Raw genomic sequence first — 16,221 nt, 5'->3', positions numbered from 1 at the left:
TCATCATTCATGATCATTTACCAGACTGCCTGGGGCAGTAGCTAATAGGGTGATACTGCAGGGGACAGAGTGAGGGGTAAAGTAGGGGGTAGGGGGTAGGGGAAAGAGGGAAAGGGAGGGAATATTGCTATTGCCCTTATTACATGCCGCTGTCTCATTTTGTTGTTCTTCGGCTAGATTATGCTTGACATGTCCTATAATTGCAAATGCCATTCAATTAGCAAAGTGCCTTTTGAATTTGAACGAGCTTTTGAGGGAGAGCGAGAAAACGAGAGAGAGAATGAAAAACATATAGTTGCACTTTATGAGTAGAGATAGATTAACAACATGGGACATACCGACACCAAAGGCGAAGACATACTCTCTGTCTGCTCAAAGTGTGGTTTTCGCATTGTACACTATCATTCAAAAGTTTGGGGTCACTTAGAAGTTTGGGGTCACTTTTTTTGTCCATTAAAATGACATCAAACTGATCAGAAATACAGTGTAGACATTGGTCATGTTGTAAATGACTATTGCAGTTGGAAACGGCAGATTTTTAAAATGGAATATCTACATAGGTGTAAAGTGTTCCAAAAACACATGTTTTCATGTGATCACGTGATCTTATGTGAAGTTAATGTGATAACATGTGGCAACATGTAATGCTACATGTGATAACATGAAACTACTAAGTATTCCAAAAACATGATTTCATATGAAATTTCACATCTGAAATATGTGATTTTCCACATGTGAAATCATGTGGATTTTCTGTAAGGTTTGAGGCAAAAAAACATTTTGGGACTATGTCAACAATGGACCAATGAAACAAATATCAAAATATAGTTTTTGGGTGGAATTGTCCTTTAAGATCTTTCCTGACCTTGTGGACATTATCTTACAGTTATATTTAATGACATCGACATTTCTCTGACTTTCTCTCTGTCATACCCACCCTTTTTAATAATTTACGTTATGAATACTTTTATAACTGTTTCATTTTTGATGAGGGAGAATACTGGCAATAAATGTGAATCTCCATTTGAGTTTTGTGTCCCCTAGTTTCAGTGAATGTAGCTCAAGATCAGATCCTCAGACACCCCTCTAAAAGGCTGATGTATACTCCACGGAGACTGACGGTTCGGAGCATAAGGAAGTGTCGCAATGTTGTTTTTCACCACAAAAGGGAAGGCTGCTTTTAATATGCTCTGGCATTTCGACTTACTTTTGAACTACATGAAAATGTTGATGTGCCATATCATTCCTTGCGAAGACTTGAGGTGCATTATTGAGTGAGTTTTGCAACGGAAGTCCCGCCCTGTGTCTACATCACATCCCTTCTGGTACCCCTTCTGCCATAAACACGGAAGCAATACATTTGAATGTGAATTTCCATTCAAGTTTTTTTCTCCTCTAGTTTCAGTGAATGTAGCAGAAGATCAGACACCCCTCCAACAATGTGGCTCTGAGCATAGCTACAGAGACCAACAATTTGATGTGAAGAAAAGAGGAGGTTGGAAGGTCACGAACAAACTGCAGAGTGGAGCACAAAAAGCTGTTGTTTGAGAAAATGTCTAAATTAGGAGGAGAGAGAGATGAAACAGTATGGTGTTTCTGTGTGTGTGTGTGTGTGTGTGTGTGTGTGTGTGTGTGTGTGTGTGTGTGTGTGTGTGTGTGTGTGTGTGTGTGTGTGTGTGTGTGTGTGTGTGTGTGTGTATCTGTGTGTTAGTGCGTGTGTGCGTGTCAGAAATCTCTGACAAATACAATTGTCTGGAAAGACACAATTGAAAACCACTGCCAGAGAGAGAGGCTTCAGAATGTAAAAGTGCAAACTCTGTGAATGAAAAAGATGCCTGAACAGTTTGAGAGGAGACATTTGCATATGGTTGAGAGGCCCTGAGACAAGTGACACATCTCAAGAGAGAAAAGGGAGAGAGAAAAAAAACACATCTTATAATGTGTATAAACGAATGTCTCATGCCATTATTATTAGATGAATATGATGGTGTATTTCCCCTCAAGGGTATTGCTTGGGCACTGTACCCCTCCCCCAGTCTTCGCTTGTCATTGTCGACTTCCCTAGTGACATGTTGTTCGGTTACTGAATATGGCTGATCACCAGCCTCTGTCCTTCTGCATTAATGCACATGTACTGTAACCCAATTGCGGATCCCACATTGCATACATAAAACATACTTTACATCAGCTCTCCATGTGTGAGGCGCGTCATGCCAGTGTTTGTTGCGTATAAATGATCCACGCTATGTGAATTCAGTGGCATGTTTGGTTAGCGTGGTCCCACAGCTTTTTATTTAATGAGACCCTACCCCAAGGCAGTGGGAGGGAGGGAACCGCCAAAAACCATCCACCGTTTTATAGAGTATATGGTTAATAGCCCACCGCTAACCATCTGTGGAGTTATATTAGCGCACAGAGTGGTTTGTCATTGAGCATTCCCGTAAACCAAAGAGGCCATTACCATAACTAAAAACAACCCTGAGTGCCTACTAATGAATAACGAAATGTCATTAAGAATTTCCAACCTAATTCAAAGACCAAAACATGCGAAAGTAGAACAGAGGTTCTGATGAGAGTTGTGTATGTTAACACTAATTGCTAACGCTAATCCAATGAATAATAGCGTGTTTGTGAGCAGTAAGTATGTTCCGTAATATTTATGTTCATTGAGAAATCCAGTTTGGTTCAGAACTTTTAACCATTTGAGCTACTATAGGCTACAAGAACAATTTGTGTATTTCCTCTAAACCCCTATAGTCTGTGATTAGTGGTCGTGAGAAGAACAGCACACACAGCTATACTGAATTATAGACTGAATTCCACGAGAATTGTAAACTCCTACCCCTGAAGCGTTGCTGAGATGATGACGAATGATAAGCCAGGTTGTTAGCCCTTAGTGCCTCCCGTTCTGTGCACCACTGAGTGTCCTGCATGGTGGCAGTGTCAAGTTGAAAGGGCTTGTGCGAACGTGCAGTAATGGTGGGGTAATCAATGGTTACAAATGGGGTCGGTTGCCTCCTGCTTTCTCTCACCCTGAGACCTTCCTAAATGTACCTACATTAACGTAATGGTCAGTGGTAGAGCTACTCACCTATCTCATCATGGGTTAGTTATATGTTTAAGGCTTAAAATGAGCCGTTAGTCTGCTAGCCGGTATGCTACTGCCCCATGTAAGACTGAAAATAAATAATTCGGTAACTCTTCGCTTAGAGGCCTCAAACATAAAGACTATCTAACACGGGTGTCACCACAATCACTTTGTGCTTTAGTACTGGGGGGTGTTTGATGTCGTAAAATGACAAGATGGCTACCATGACTCATTATGGCACTTTTTGTGTCATTTTCATGATATATTCATATTAGAAAGGCTTCACGCAGAGTATAATCAATCACCCGTAGGCTTTTTGGACATTTGCAGCGACGCTATGAATTGATGTTGGAGTCATTCAATGTCAGAAGATGCACAGTAGTAGATTATATAGGTAGCATTTTGTTTACCAATCCCTAAAGTGATGCTATCAATTTGTTTAACAAACTGAGCATTTTTACTAGCCTACCTCTTGAGCAAGATGGCGGTTGACTCAAGACATAGGCTGAGTTCCAATTTCCATAATAGCACACCAGTTATAAAGCATGCCCAATACATTGCATCAAGTGGCATGTGTGGATACTGTAACGTAGCCCTGATTAAGCTATTTTCTACAGTGACCCGTGCAACTTACCCAAATGTGGGAAGAATCTTGAAGGGGTTTGAATTTGCAACATCCCCTGTACAAAAGAAAGAAAAGAAAGTAAAAAATGGAGGAGGAAATGAAAGGAAGAAAGCCAGATTCCCTTCAGTGATCCCCCCTCCACCCAACTGTTCCTGCCCCCGCATCACACCTTATGGATAACTGTTGGGAGAGGGCCTGTGCCTTCCATTCTGCCTCACCTTGAAAAGTTTATCTGTTTTGAAGTTCACCCGCCCTCTGTCTGGTTACCATAGAAGCTAGCCATGTGGGTCCTCATTACTCTGAGACCAGAAATGCAAAATAGGACTAATTATCATTCTTCTTACTGCTGAAAGAACGATTCTCCTTATTACGTCGCCCTTAATTAGGATAGAGTGAGTTCCCTGGCTTCTCAGTCTTGGGTTATGGTATTGTTATGGCAGCATCACAGTGTTTCGAAATGATTTTCCACAAGTGATATTCCCCAAACTGTCCTCTTGAGAGAGAGAGAGTGTGTGTGTGTGTGTGTGTGTGTGTGTGTGTGTGTGTGTGTGTGTGTGTGTGTGTGTGTGTGTGTGTGTGTGTGCTCATGCGACTGTAGCTGACATGGCAACACACCGGGAAGTCCTTATAATTAGGGTTATACCTCATGTGAAGTTTGTAATCTCATGTAAGCCTGAATGGATCATTTATGCTGATGTTACCACACCTAATTTCTCCCTTTGTGTTCTGTGCCCAACCGCCTCCCCCAAACACTTTCTATCTGATATCTGTTATATGCTTCTCTCATCACCTTCCCACTTCCCCTCTGTTCAGTCATCATTAACTCCATTTCCATTTCTGTTACCTTGTTTTCCTTAATAACCAATTCTTCCAATCTCTCTGTCCCTGTCTGTCTCTGTCTCTCCCTCTCTCTCACACACTCGCTCTCTCTCTCTCTTCTCCCTACAGTGGCTCCCATAAATTACGCATGTCCTTCTGTGTCATTGTGGAGTAGTCACATCCACTTTCAGCCACTGGACTTTAGGTGAGGTTAACCTATAAATCCCACTAAATTGCTACTCTCCCCCTCTTTAAAAAAAACAAAAATGAATGAGTGATGAAAATGAAATGAAAATTGGACGAGGAGGATGATGGACAGGCAGACCATGAGAGGAGGTGAATGGTATACCCTGTTGAAGGGTTCAGTGTTTCTTTTGTTTTTTATGCCCTCTGGTTGAATCTACCGTTCAGCTATCACTATAATCCTAACCGCTGTGCTCATTTTGGAGTTGGACACATTAGCAAAGTCCAGCTAAGCCGTTAAAAACTGGGCACTTCAGAGATGTGCAGCGTGTTGAGCTCAAATGATCAGGTCCCTTATCAATACTCCAATCCTCCCAGCTTTAGGGTAATTAGAGAGAGAATAGTGGTTTTGTTAGTTGAAAAGTTTGTAAATGTTTTGAAATGATTACTTCCTAATTCTGGAGACTTGTCAGTTTAAGGCGTTATTTTAACCTTCGGTCATTAGTCCCACGACCCATTGGTAACCTCTGACCCTTTAGCATAAACTTCCCCAAGCCCATATACTTTAACCAGGGTCTGGTCTGCACAACTCTGCCAGGACCTAGGATCAAGAGAGACACTCAAGTGTTTTAGTACTATATCTCTTGACACAATGATAAAAATAATCATGGCCTCTAAACCTTCAAGCTGCATACTGGACCCTATTCCAACTAAACTACTGAAAGAGCTGCTTCCTGTGCTTGGCCCTCCTATGTAGAACATAATAAACCGCTCTCTATCCACCGGATGTGTACCAAACTCACTAAAAGTGGCAGTAATAAAGCCTCTCTTGAAAAAGCCAAACCTTGACCCAGAAAATACAAAAAACTATCGGCCTATATCGAATCTTCCATTCCTCTCAACATTTTTAGAAAAGGCTGTTCCGCAGCAACTCACTGCCTTCCTGAAGACAAACAATGTATACGAAATGCTTCAGTCTGGTTTTAGACCAGAGCACTGAGACTGCACTTGTGAAGGTGGTAAATGACCTTTTAATGGCATCAGACCGAGGCTCTGCATCTGTCCTCGTGTTCCTAGACCTTGGTGCTGCTTTTGATACCATCAATCACCACATTCTTTTGGAAAGATTGGGAACCCAAATTGGTCTACACGGACAAGTTCTGGCCTGGTTTAGATCTTATCTGTCGGAAAGATATCAGTTTGTCTCTGTGAATGGTTTGTCCTCTGACAAATCAACTGTAAATTTCGGTGTTCCTCAAGGTTCCGTTTTAGGACCACTATTGTTTTCACTATATATTTTACCTCTTGGGGATGTCATTCGAAAACATAATGTTAACTTTCACTGCTATGCGGATGACACACAGCTGTATATTTCAATGAAACATGGTGAAGCCCCAACATTGCCCTCGCTAGAAGTCTGTGTTTCAGACATAAGGAAGTGGATGGCTGCAAACTTTCTACTTTTAAACTCGGACAAAACAGAGATGCTTGTTCTAGGTCCCAAGAAACAAAGAGATCTTCTGTTGAATCCGATAATTACTCTTAATGGTTGTACAGTCATCTCAAATAAAACTGTGAAGCACCTCTGCGTTACTCTGGACCCTGATCTCTCTTTTGACGAACATATCAAGACTGTTTCAAGGACCGCTTTTTTCCATCTACGTAACATTGCAAAAATCAGAGACTTTCTGTCCAAAAATGATGCAGAAAAATGTATCCATGCTTTTGTTACTTCTAGGTTAGACTACTGCAATGCTCTACTTTCCGGCTACCCGGATAAAGCACAAAATAAACTTCAGTTAGTGCTAAATACGGCTGCTAGAATCCTGACTAGAACCAAAAAATTTGATCATATTACTCCAGTGCTAGCCTCCCAACACTGGCTTCCTGTCAAGGCAAGGGCTGATTTCAAGGTTTTACAGCTAACCTACAAAGCATTACATGGGATTGCTCCTACCTATCTCTCTGATTTGGTCCTGCCATACATACCTACACGTACGCTATGGTCACAAGACGCTGGCCTCCTAATTGTCCCTAGAATTTCTAAGCAAACAGCTGGAGGCAGGGCTTTCTCCTATAGAGCTCCATTTTTATGGAATGGTCTACCTACCCATGTGAGAGACGCAAACTCGGTCTCAATCTTTAAGTCTTTACTGAAGACTCATCTCTTCAGTGGGTCATATGATTGAGTGTAGTCTGGCCCAGGAGTGTGAAGGTGAAGGGAAAGGCTCTGGAGCAACGAACCGCCCTTGCTGTCTTTGCCTGGCCGGTTCCCTTCTTTCCACTGGGATTCTCTGCCTCTAACCCTATTACATGGGCTGAGTCACTGGCTTACTGGTGCTCTTTCATGCCGTCCCTAGGAGGGGTGCGTCACTTGGGTTGAGTCACTGATGTGATCTTCCTGTCTGGGTTGGCGCCCCCCCTTGGGTTGTGCCGTGGCGGAGATCTTTGTGGGCTACACTCGGCCTTGTCTCAGGATGGTAAGTTGGTGGTTGAAGATATCCCTCTAGTAGTGTGGGGGCTGTGCTTTGGCAAAGTGGGTGGGGTTATATCCTTCCTGCTTGGCCCTTTCCGGGGGTATCATCGGATGGACTTCTCCTGTCTTATCCGGTGTCCTGTGTGAATTTAAGTATGCTCTCTCTAATTATCTCTTTCTCTCTTTCTTTCTCTCTCTCGGAGGACCTGAGCTGTAGGACCATGCCTCAGGACTACCTGGCATGATGACTCCTTGCTGTCCCCAGTCCACCTGGCCGTGATGCTGCTCCAGTTTCAACTGTTCTGCCTGTGGCTATGGAATCCTGACCTGTTCACCGGACGTGCAGCCTGTCCCAGACCTATTATTTGACCATGCTGGTCATTTATGAACATTTGAACATCTTGGCCATGTTCTGTTATAATCTCCACCCGGCACAGCCAGAAGAGGACTGGCCACCCCTCATAGCCTGGTTCCTCTCTAGGTTTCTTCCAAGGTTTTGGCCTTTCTAGGGAGTTTTTCCTAGCCAACGTGCTTCAACACCTGCATTGCTTGCTGTTTGGGGTTTTAGGCTGGGTTTCTGTACAGCACTTTGAGATATCAGCTGATGTACGAAGGGCTATATAAATACATTTGATTTTGATTTGATTTGGTTCTGTGTAAGATGTTGGAGATATTTGTAATGTTCTGGAAATGTCAAATTTGGCCAGTTAAGCCTCAAATGTTATTGGGTGGTCACTGGTCAAGCGGTTGGCTGTGGTCTGGTCAGATGTGGTAGATTACTGTGACATAATTATTTTGCCTGGTGTGCTGGCAAGAATCCCTAGCCTTCAGGGAAGGGTGGTGGAGTGTCATCCCACCTATCACAATCTGACAATAATGTTGTCAAGGTCATCTTTGATGAACACATATTTTTTTGTTGCTGTTTTCTGATATTTTCCATATCATACATAATGTTGAAAATGTGACCAAAAGGAAGACAGTTGAATAGTGGGAGATAACAACTACTACTGCACAATATGCTGCTGATTCAGGTAAAAATGCCTCTGACTTTTGACCCTTGAGATGGAAATATGCTAAGGCAGCTCCATCGCATGTCTTCTTGAAGTTAAATAAGGTGCACTGAAATAGTGAATCCCTTGAGCGATGCATCTCTGTGTGAATACCAAGGGGACTACTTTGGTTAGAGGAGTCCACTTCTCTCCCTCCCTCTCTCACATATACACACATGTCACACATGAGTGTGTTTGCGTTCATTGGGGTACCGCATGTCTCTCTCCATTCTTAACAGTCATAGATCTCGCATGCCTTCAAATCCCCTCCTTCACGCTCGGTCGAGGTTTGTAGGGCGGAAAAACAGACCGTTTCACATAGCCATACAAACACACGCACACACAGATTCAGCGTACAAATCTCCCCTAATTATTTTAGACATGTCCAGGAGTTGGTTATGTTTTGCTTCCCCTCCTGTCCTGTCAGGGGCAGCAGTGGATCAAAGGGTTAGGTCAACACTGAGGGTCGTAACAACAACCCTAACCCCATTCCTGACAACCCTCCAATTCTGTTGCCACCCCTCCCTTAGCTAATCACATAGGCCCCAATCCTAACTAGAGATCTGTTTGTGTAACTTGAGTTTTCGCACAGGTCTTCCATTGAAAGTCAATGCATGATTTATGCTCAAATCTGAGTTAAGCGCATGCATCTCAAGTTGGGATTCAGCCTTTAGCCCATATCATGTTGGCAGAGGGAGCGACATTCTCTCTTAGGAGAACTACTGAGAGCCAGCTAGGGATCGTACCAAATCGTATTACTGCAAGTCATTCTAACCTATTTCAGAATGCTTTGAGCTGTGCTGTATTTCATAATATTGGGTCTGACACAACCCCCATGCAGCCACCCACCTCCACCCCCATACCAAATGCAGATGACAAACCCCAATCATCGTCACCTTAAATGCCATCTGAAAACCTTTCCTTTTTTGTCAAGTTTGTTCCGTTTGAGGCCCGCTTTCGGTTCATGGTGCAGTGATTATGAAAACGTCAGCAAGTAGACCAACTGATCTGGAATCTGATTAGAATTACAATAAAGAACCAATAAATGGCCTTATTCGCAAACAAACAGGGAGAACCTGAGGGAAACTAAGGGGGGGTGTTGGTTATTGCATATGAGCATCTGTGAGATGTTAAAACAAAATTGGATTTGGCGTGTGTGTGAGAGAGAGGGAGAGGTAGAGAGGTAGAGAGAGAGAGAGAGAGAGAGAAAGAGAGAGAAAGAGAGAGGTAGAGGTAGCAGTAGAGAGAGTTTGTCTTTCCTAAAACAGTGCATCCAGAACAAGCTCTCACCTTTTACTAAACCAGGAAGTTGGTTCACATTCAGTCTACCTAGCTTTAGCAAACAATAGCATCACCAGTAGGAGAATGAATGGCAGTTGACAGCGTGGCGACTGGAAGGAGGACAGGAAGCAGGTGACAAAGATGGAGTGTTCCATGTCCTCTTCTCTCTCTCTCCTCTCTCTCCCCCACCCCCTGTTCCCTTTCTCTGTCTAACTCATGCTGGACCAGAACCAAACATCTGGTTAGTGTCTTAGGACTTGGTGGCGGGGACTTGGTTTATGCGGAGAGAGGGGTTTGACTGGTGTTCGGGCTTCGGTTTGGAAAAGGGGTTATGTTTAAACCTGGGAGTGTGTGAAGGGGACAGAGGGTCAAGGGGTGCAGAGGTTGCAAAGAGGTTGAAGCACTGCCTGTACCCAAACCTCGCCTCCTAATGAGGGAGAGCTCTGATGGAGGAAGATAACTGGCGATGTTGCTAATGCTGAATTTTAAGGATTGTAAACATCATTGCCACTCTTTCACCTAAAGCAGCTTGTAGGTCTCAAAGACCAATAGTGCATTTTATCTGGCTGGAACTATAATGAGCAGTTTTAAGTCATAAGTGTTAATGAGTGTACTAACAGCATGCCTTGCATTTCTATGCTGCAGACAGACAACATGTTTGTTCATGGTTTTTGTCTGCATGCTCAAATTGACGGTAATGTGGTGATTGACCTAATGTTTTTAACTTCACAGTATTCCCTAAATATCTATCTTTGTGATGTCACAACTCTGGGCCTGACTGCAGTGAATAATGGGTAGAGAGAGAGAGAGAGAGAGAGAGAGAGAGAAAGAGAGAGAGAGAGAGAATTAATTCACTTTGTTTTTGTCCTTCCTAGGACAGTGCATCCAGAATAAGCTCTCACCTTTTACTAAACCAGGAAGTTGGCAGATTAATAAGAGGTGTCTCATTTTTTAAATTGTACTTAGGGTGCATCCAGGAAATAATTTGAGCAAGGAGATATACCTCACACTCACATCACAAGGGGCAGTAAAAAGGCCATAAAAACAAACTACACTTGGGAATAGGGAAATGCAACAGGCAATCAAACATTACGACTTTACTCGTTAGGTGACTGCCCTTTGAAGTGTCAAAGTAGGTATAGGAGTTACAATGTGGGGTTTATCCACATCGGCCATTGTCATGTTTCATTTGTTTACGTCAAAATGTAAAACTTGACAAGTCAAAAAGTATTGTTGGAAAATAATTAGCCTATTGAACTGCAACAGAATCCACTTAGAAAAATAATTTGTGGTAGAAGTAGGCCTAAGTTCACTTCAGTCAGAAAGTGGTTCCAGACACGCAACCTATAATTCTGCCTGGCTGTAATGAAAACGGTGGTCCAAATCATGGCTGGACATGTCTAAGAGAGAATGAGAGTGCAGGTGCGCATGCTCGAAAAGCTCGACACATGAAAGCAGGAGAGTATATCGCTGTACATATGCAGAAGAAGGACGTTTGTGTCATTGTAGGTGTGAGCAATGGCATTCTATTTCTGTGAGGAAGTAGTGGTGTGCATGTGAGCCAGTGAGTTCTTAAGTATCTTTTTGGTCAGATACAGGGACCCATGAATGATACTTGTAATTGCGTAGAGCTCTCAAAGGATTCTATGGACAGTTAACTGATCCACATACAAGGGTACTCACGCACTGTGAATGTTGAAAAAGGAATCTAGATCAAGGGAGCAACTATACCACAGAGATCCACCAACCTACTTTTGGTGTAACAGTACATTTTGAAATTATACTCATGTTTTTCACAGTATAATTTCACTATCAATGGATGTCAAACAACACATGGGGAATATAATGAAATTGCGAGAAAGACCAATGGAGTCAAATGTGAGTGTTTGCACTTCTCCGATGTACATTATCAATCATTTATCAATCCAATATATTTGTTTTGAAGAACTGTACAACATAAAGGAATGCAGACACCATGCCAAATGTAACATATACAGTGCCTGCATAAAGTATTGACTTATTCCACATTTTGTTGTGTTGTAGTCTGACTTCAAAATGGATTAAAGATGCCACTATGCAGAAATCGCTCTGCCATTTCCTGGTTGCTAAATTTCTAATAGTTTGCCTAATGACAAGACAAATAAGTATAGTGTAGAGAATCATTGTACCATCTAAACCGCTGTGAAATATATTGTCCATAACCAAAAATATTGTATTTTCAGCTGTTTGAAATTGGTGTGCAAAACTGGAAGTCAAAGAAGAAAGGACTTTGTTTCTGGCCATTTTGAGCCTGTAATCAAACACACAAATGCTGATGCTCCAGATACTCAATTAGTCTAAAGAAGGCCAGTTTTATTACTTCTTTAATCAGTACAACTGATGAGCTAACACAACGTGCCATTGGAACACAGGAGTGATCGTTGCTGATAATGGGCCTCTGTACGCCTATGTAGATATTCCATTAAAAATCAGCTGTTTCCAGCTACAATAGTCATTTACAACATTAACAATGTCTACACTGTATTTCTAATCAATTTGATGTTATTTTAATGGACAAAAAAATGTGTTTTCTTTCAAAAACAAGGACATTTCTAAGTGACCCCAAACTTTTGAACAGTAGTGTAAGTATTCACCCCACCCCATCCCATAATGACAAAGTAAAAAGAAGAGGGACATTTTTGCAAATGTATTGAATATTAAATAATGAAATGTGTACTTTACATAAGTATTCACAATCTTGAGTGAATACTTTATAGAAGCACCTTTGGCAATGATTACAGCTGTGAGTCTTTCTGGGTAAGTCTCTAAGAGCTTTCCACCCCTGGATTGTGCTACATTTGCTCATTATTCTTTTCAAAATTCTTCAAGCTCTGTCAAATTTGTTCTTGATCATTGCTAGACAACCATTTTACGATCTTGCCATTGATATTCAAGTAGATTTAAGTCCAAACTAACTCAGCCACACAGAAACATTCACTCTCTTCTTGGTAAGCAACTCTACTGTATATTTAGCCTTGTGTTTTAGGTTATTGTTCTGCTGAAAGGTGAATTAATTTCCCTGTGTCTGGTGGAAAGCAGACTGAACAAGGTTTTTGCCTGTGCTTAGCTCCATTCTATTTATATTTTATCCTGAAAAATGTCCATGTCCTTAATGATTACAAGCATGCCCATAAAATGATGCAGCCACCACTATGCTTGAAAATATGGAGAGTGGTACTCAGTAATGTATTGTATTGGATTCCCCCCAGATATAACATTTTGTATTCAGGGCAAAAAGTTAATTGCTTTGCCACATTTTTTGCAGTATTACTTTAGCGCCTTGTACCAAACAGGATGCATTAAAAAAAAAGTTTTATTATGTACAGGCTTCCTTCTTCTCACTCTGTCAATTAGGTTAGTATTGTCGAGTTACTACAATGTTGTTGATCCATCCTCAGGTTTCTCCTATCACAGCCATTATACCCTGTCATGGTGAAATCCCTGAGCGGTTTCCTTCCGCTCTGGACGCCTGTACCTTTGTAGTGACTGGGTGTATTGATACACCATCCAAAGTGAAATGAGTAACTTCACCATGCTCAAAGGGATATATTCAATGTCTGCTTTTGTAATTTTTTTTACCCATCTACCAGTAGGTGCACTTCTTTATGAGGCATCGGAAAACCTCCCTGGTATTTGTGGTTGAATATGTGTTTGAAATTCACTGCTCGACTGAGCGACCTTACAGATTATTGTATGTGTGGGGTGCAGAGATGAGGAAGTCATTATAAAACCATTTTAAACACTGTCATTGCACACAGAGTAAGTCCATGCAACTTACTATGTGACATGCCAAGCCAATTATTACTCCTGAACATATTTAGGTTTGCCATAACAAAGGGTTTGAAGACGTATTGACTCGAGATATTTTAGCTTTTCCTTTTTTTATTAATTTGTAAACACAATTCCACTTTTACATTATGGGTTATTGTGTGTAGGCCAGTGACTAAAAAAAATCTAAATTTGCGAAAACTTTCTGAAGGCACTGCAAGAGTGAAGCTAAAATACAGTACATAGGAAAACGCAGTGACAGCTTCTTTAGCCTTATTTAGCAACAGAACGGCTAACAACACCCAAGCACACTGTGACATCTCTGCTAGGGTGAAGGGGTGGGACCCTGGGGGTGGGGGGGCGAGACAGCGGTCCTGCCCCTCTGATTTGTGGATTAGGGACACGGGGGGGTCATTGGCCGGCGTGTTTTAATTAACACGGTGTCACCCTCTGTCTGCGGCCTGTCTGATGATGTTATTCTGGGGGCGCCCAGTTCCCTTCCTCGCTCTAGTGTCTGACTGTGTGTCTTATTTATCTATAAGCCTACGCGTGAGAAAACATACAGACTTCATTGGGTTAAAGTGGTTCTAAAAAGATTTGAGGTTGGTTATTGAACAAAGTGATGTCCCGAGTCAGTCATGCACAGAAGTCTAAAGGCTACAGGTAACATGTGTGTGTTTCTGTCTGTCTACTCTGCAAGTAGAAATGTGTTGTGTCTTCTCTAAAAACAGTTATGTTTATGCCCTTGACTCCTCTCCACTACCTTTTTGGTTGGGACATGAGGCCAATCAATTTGGATTTCATTGTAATCCATCTGGGAGTTGGGTGTCAACTTGTCTTATTTGGATTGGGTGACCTTCCCGAAAATGAATTTGTACCTGGCCTCCTCCCGCCTCCCACAGAACAAACGAAGGCACCCATGAAATATTTAGTGATTGCTTTCTTAAAAACATAGGGAGTAATTTGCAGCCCATCTAGGGTCTCGTGTACGGCGGGGGGGGCTGATATTGGACACCCGAGTGGCACAGCGGTCTAAGGCACTGTATCTCAGTGCTAGAGGCATCACTACAGATCCTGGTTCAATTCCAGGCTGTATCAGAACCGGCCGTGATTGGGAGTCCCATAGGGCGGCGCACAATTGGCCCCACGTCGTCCAGGTTAGGGTTTGGCCGGGGTAGGCCATCATTGTAAATAATAATTTGTTCTTAACCGACATGACTAGTTAAATAAAGGTTAAATGAAAATATAACTGAGAACATTCATCTCCATGTAGCAGGACCTTGGAGAAAAGTTGATGGAAATTCAAGTTCATGTAGGGTCATAGAGTTTGCTGACTTGTGTTCGTCAACACTTGCTAAAGTCCTTCATTAGGGTTAAAGTAAATTGCATAAACCGTAAACCATTGATTTGTTCCAAATCATGTTGATCACATAGTCTATTAATGTTTCACTGCATTTATGTGCTGTTTGTGACGAAACGTCTTCTTTTATTTGATCAATAAACATATGGATCTTGATTCATTATGTTGATGGTCCAGAGAAATGCTGACTGAGTGACCCACTGGTCAGGGAGAGATATAATGATCACCATCAAATAATCACCATCTCTATTGCTTTAGCAATCCCAGAAACTAGAGACAGTGAAGTTAGCAAGTTTTTGGGCTCATAATGATCAAGTCCCTCTACCTGTTTGCCTTGGCAAAATGCAATGGGATGTTATTTGTGTTGCCAGATTTTGGTGCCCAGTGAGCATGTGTGATGGATATGAAACTTGTCTGTAGCATGTTGGCTGATGTCACCTTCCCTGAGACCTAAAGCCAACTGTCATTCATGGAGTGACAGAATAGTGTCTTACACTGTTGACTTAGACAGTTGGCTTTGAGTAGTGTGAATGGTTGTGCAGCTGGTTGAGCCCCACTTGGAGCAGAACAGAATGCACTCAATGAATGTTGAGCATTTAATTTACTTACTGAATCAACATTCATGATATAATGTGGGCTAATGTGGCCAATGCACCACAAGACTGTGTTAGCATGTTGAACTAAAGCAAAGGCATTAGCTCATGGAGCTAACACACGTCTTCTCATCAAGCAAGGTTACTCATCATCACACGAGCATAGTTCACCGAACCACCTCTGTGACACTAACCAGTAACCAATGTGTTGATGTATCATTGACTGTTGGGGTGCTCTAATTAAGCAATACGGCACGAGGGGGTGTGGTATATGGCCAATGTACCACGGCTGCGGGCTGTTCTTATGCACAACGCAATGCAGTGTGCTTCGATACAGCCCTTAGCCATGGTATATTGGCCATATACCACAAACCCCCGAGGTGCCTTATTGCTATTATAAACTGGTTAGCAACGTAATTAGAACAGTAAAAATACATGTTTTGTCATACCCATGGTATACGGTCTGATATACCACGGCTGTCATTCAATCAGCATTCAGGGCTCGAACCACCCAGTTTATAATGCTTATTAGAATATGAGGATGTATTTAATATTCTTTTGCTTATTAGAATGTCCTGATTTGTTGTAGGAGTGTCCATCGGCTCCCCCAGGCAAGTCTGCAATTTTAACTCTGGTAATAGCTTCACTCATATGACAAAGGTTTTGTATAAATAGGCTATCCAATTATCTCACTTTCATTGTTAAAATACAGGCAATTTGTAAATACCAATGGACACTACAAGGTTTCAGTTTGTCATTTTCAGAGTGCATTCAGATCATCAGATAGATATTTACTCTTTCTCTCTCTCCCCCTCTCTTTCTCTCTCTCTCTCTCTCGCTCTCTCTCACCCTCTCTTTCTTTCTCTATCTCTCTCTCTCTCTCTCGCTTTCTCTCTCTCTCTCTTTCACTCCCCCCCCCTCTCCGGCTGCTGCTGATAGT

Source organism: Oncorhynchus tshawytscha, linkage group LG31, assembly GCF_018296145.1.
Source record: "Oncorhynchus tshawytscha isolate Ot180627B linkage group LG31, Otsh_v2.0, whole genome shotgun sequence".
Lineage (NCBI taxonomy): Eukaryota > Metazoa > Chordata > Actinopteri > Salmoniformes > Salmonidae > Oncorhynchus > Oncorhynchus tshawytscha.
Note: the sequence above shows the minus strand (reverse complement) of the source record.